Source organism: Salvia miltiorrhiza, chromosome 2 (assembly GCF_028751815.1).
Source record: "Salvia miltiorrhiza cultivar Shanhuang (shh) chromosome 2, IMPLAD_Smil_shh, whole genome shotgun sequence".
Taxonomy (NCBI): domain Eukaryota; kingdom Viridiplantae; phylum Streptophyta; class Magnoliopsida; order Lamiales; family Lamiaceae; genus Salvia; species Salvia miltiorrhiza.
This window is the reverse complement of record NC_080388.1, coordinates 35,994,177-35,998,697: the sequence shown is the minus strand read 5'-3', so window position 1 is coordinate 35,998,697 and position 4,521 is coordinate 35,994,177. Positions and strand designations below refer to the sequence as shown.

At 34.3% G+C, this 4,521-nt stretch overlaps 1 long non-coding RNA gene across 1 annotated transcript; it reads right to left on the bottom strand.

Moving 5' to 3' along the window:
- Positions 1-1,371: 1,371 nt before the first annotated feature.
- LOC131012208 (uncharacterized) lies at positions 1,372-3,991 on the bottom strand. The gene is made up of 3 exons (XR_009097233.1): positions 3,641-3,991; positions 2,148-2,231; positions 1,372-1,545 (listed from the first exon to the last, which is right to left on the bottom strand). It is a non-coding gene; the product is annotated as an uncharacterized LOC131012208 (long non-coding RNA).
- Positions 3,992-4,521: the final 530 nt, after the last annotated feature.

Genomic DNA, 4,521 nt, shown 5'->3' with positions numbered 1-4,521 from the left:
AAAATACACACGGAGATTGTCATATTCACACACAAATATGAACAACAAACATAGACACATGAACATGAAATTGAAGAAAATCATCGTCGGAAATCACACAAGAAATTGTCCTATCGATTCCCCACCAAGCCGAAATTGTCCTATCGATTCCCCACCAAGCTGGTGTTCGTTGAGAAAAAGATTTAAATAGAAAAAATATATACATCCCTGAATATGGCACCCACCGTCGTCGATAGAGGCGATGTTCACCGGACGCCGACCCTAAATGTGGTGATGAACTTGTAGTTTGGTGATAGATGAACAGGTTTTTTACTCTAAAGTGTGTTCGACAGTGATAGGCTAGAAATGAAGTGAAAAGATTGCATGAAATAATTAGATTACCTTTTGTTCTATCTAATTTAGGCAAACACGTTAATTCAGGAATCTCTTCAAATCTTTAATTAATATGCGTTATTTGACTTTTATGTAATACCTTATGTGCCCTTATTCACACAATTCGATTGATATCTTAATTATATTGTAATATTAATTATGATTATTATCTTTAAATGCTAGTCGTTGGATTACCCAAAATCAAGGGCTTAAGATTGTTCTTAGGTGTCACAAAATCTAAAATTCTCACATGATACCAACCCTATATATATATATATATATATATATATACATATATATATATTCGTTTATACAAGAAAATGAGTTTATACAAGAAAGGAAAAAACATTGAACATGTCAGTAATGCGGTTGAATATACCAATAATTTTATTGAACGCTTAAGGTTTTTGGGGTTAGAAACCTGGATACGTTCAACACAATTATCGATATGTCCATAAAAAATCTGGATGTGAAATTTAATCTTAATTATTGACCGTTCGATGGATCATGATCAATGGCTGAGCTTCTCTATTCTTAGAAAATATTTACTTATTCGTCTGAATAGGGGCAAACAAGTCATTTCATTTTGATAAACACATCAATAATTTTTATGAACAAACAGTTTGATTTGAGGTTCGAATCCTGGAGGGAATGAGATTTTCAACATATAAAATAGTTATTTTTGTTCATTATTTATATTGGTTTATTCGTAGAATTTATTGATTTTTATTCATTATTCTCATTTCTCATGAAAAATCAAACTCTTAATAGAACCTCAGCTGTCACAGCCCGCCATAACTAAGGATAGTTAAGCCGAGTGATCTACGACTAGGGATGGGGTTAAAGAAGAAGGGGAAGAAAAGGGGCGTCATTTATAGCCGTAAAACTTACTCATCTTAATAAAACTCGTCATTTTTATTCATGAATACTCAATTGAAAATAGTCTATGAAAGACAGCATAAAACTTAATTAATCTCATTAATCAAGTTATACATCATATGAAACCATTCTCTTAAGACTCAAAGTATGACATAACATACTATAACATCAACAACATCTTGCAGCGGAAAGTAGCTAGACATATGTATGAAGACATATTCTAGACAGGTTAACTATTTATTAACAACCCTGGAGACTCCGCTCATTGCAGCACCATCATCACATCAGCTCAACCTGCACATTTAGAAAACATATGCAGGGCTGAGTACAAAAGCACTCAGTGGGCACGTATGCCTAGGTATAAAAATACATGCTTCAAAACTGTAAATTGTCATGCCATCATAAACAGTACAGCAAGGGAGTTTTTCGCTAAAAAGGCCCAAGCTTACTAAGTTCATATGTGATTCTTAAAGTTCGTCTGCAGACTAAGTTCTCTTGTAATCTATCATATCTGGAACTGTGTACCGGAGAGGTGGCCACCTCTCACGGTCACTTGACCGGCCAACCCGCTAGATGACTCACGGTCACTGGTGTACACTAGCCCTGGCAGGATAGCTATCAACTGCTCAAGACCCGAATTCGATTGCATCATTGGCAAAGCCAAAGCAGATAGATATCATACTAAAATTTAAACATTTTATGGCAAGACAATACTTGAAATAACTTTAACTCAAAGATTTTGTCATGAAATAACTTGCTTGAACGTAACATTTAAACTCATTTGATATATATATGAAACTGAAATTAACAGTTAGATCATCTCATGCATTCATTCGTATAAGAGGCCTACGACACGCAGGGGATCTCTATATACGTATAGTAAAAGTAATGCCCACCTGATTGCAGTGTTTTGCTACTTAAGACAACGATTCTCTTTCCTTAGCGCGATAGGTTACTCAGACGCTTTTGTTTATTTGAACCTTTGATAACACGAAAACATGTGTTCGAGTGAATAATAGAAAAGATAACAACAAATGCAGTGAATCACTATTCACTCATTTCTCTAACTACCCATATTTCCTTAAACGACTATATCTAACTCATATACAATCGTTCTTCCTTTATCAAAATACTTCATGTACCTTTGAGGATGTAGGAAATTCCATTTTATTCATTTATTTATCTATTATAAATAAATAATAATTCTATAAACATAAAACGTTTTCCTTTTCCCCATTTAATAATGCCAATCTCCAATATATATACATACACATCAATAGCTCATTTATAAACTAAAAGTGATATTTTATCAACAATAAAACTTTAAAATCCTTAATAGGAATTATTTTGAATCATTTCCATCTCAACAAAACTGTATAGATTCAACTTCAACTAATAAACTGCTTTTACTCCGAACTCGTATGGAGTCGAATTTTATTTCAATAGAAACCTCTTTGAGTCTAGTTTAATTGAAAAAAACGTTTGTTGAAAAACTCCAAGTAGTTTAAGAGATATAGCGATTTTCCCATCGCCTACCAGATTCGGCAGTTTCTGCCAACTGAAAGTCCAGATCTTTGAAAAATAGCAAACGTTTCCGGAATGACCCCAAATTTTATATGCAGATAGATAACGCATATAAATTTATACCATAAAAATTTGAGAGCTAAATATCAACATATGGTTACTGAAATAGTTAACTTAATCATCTGCCTCACGACAGTTTCAACAGATACGGGCAGTAGACTTCTCAAATTTTAAAAGGGTAGTAAACGAAGTTCAAATAACATGAAACTTTGTACAAATATTCACCACACTCCCATATATACCCCAGAAATTTCCCATAATATAATAGAAACGGGAATGCATCGAAATAAGGGCGTCAACTTACCCTTGTCCAAGTGAGCACTAATGGAAGTTGTTCGTCGGGGGTTTTCTGGTCGTCGTTCCGCTATGGTGTTTAGCCGCGAAGGTCTACGACTTAGTCTACCTCGTGCGAGGTAGATCAGGCTACACAACGGTGGTTTCTCGATCCTTTTTCGTCGTAAGGATAGTGAGAAACGAAAGCCGTAAGTTGGCCGGTGGCTAAGTCGGGAATTCGACGTTGGCCGCCGAAGGATATTGCGGTCTTTGGTCAGGGAAAAACAGAGAAGGCTTCGGCCTTTCGATTGTTGGATTTGGTAGCCTGAAGATGGAGGAACGAGTACACGTTCTCGGTTCAGAGCCTAGTGGCCGGTCGGCGAAGAAACAGCCCGGCGACACGCAGGGGATCTAAATATCTTTTCTTGCAAATAAAACTCTATGGAATTACAGTTCATATGTTAATACGTGTAAACTTTTCTTTTGGATCATTCACTTGGTGGTTCTCTGATATTGAATAAAAAGGGAATACCTTGAATAGGTGTATGGTATTAGTCTCTGCAGATTTTATATATGGCATAGATTAGAAGCCAATTGTGAAGAAGAATTGAATGAGATGAATAATCTTCACTCTATTACTTTATAAAACTTGCTGCAGAGGTGGGAATGGGTGAGTTGAGATAGTGGAATAGGTTTTAAAGAAGCAAAATTCTATTTGGAGATTGACTTCAGAGGTGAAGAAAATTGTGAAGTAGTAGGTGAAGAAAATTGTGAACGTATTGGTGAAGAAAATTGTGAAGTAGTAGGTGAAGAAAATTGTGAACGTATTGGTGAAGAAAATTGTGAAGTAGTAGGTGAAGAAAATTGTGAACGTATTGGTGATTGGTTTAATAGAAGAATGAGAGGGATGTGGATGAATGAGAACTATATGTGCTTAATCTCATATAAACACATTAAGATATATAAGCCTAATTCTCATTGAAGCATAAAATTCACTTGAGCTTGCCTCTAACATAAATTAAATTACTCATGGGCTTAAGTAAACAATCGATAAAAGATTCATATTTAACACTTCAGTGTTAAATTCTCCACAATAAATTAATGGACTCAAAATATATTTTGAGTGCATCATCTATTGAAAATAAAAAAAATAAATCATCACATATATAAATTATCAAATTCATATAAGTTCGTATTTTATTAATGGATGCTGATCCCTAATTACCATAATCAATCCTTAAATCAGTAATTTAAAAGTATATAATCCTTAATAAAAAGTCGGGTCATTACATCAGCCTTTATATATATATGGGTTAAATGCATGTAATATCATGAACTTAGGTCGAATTCCAAATTTAGCACGACTTTAAAAAGTTCCAATTAATATGACTACCTTTGCTCCGTGTTCAATTT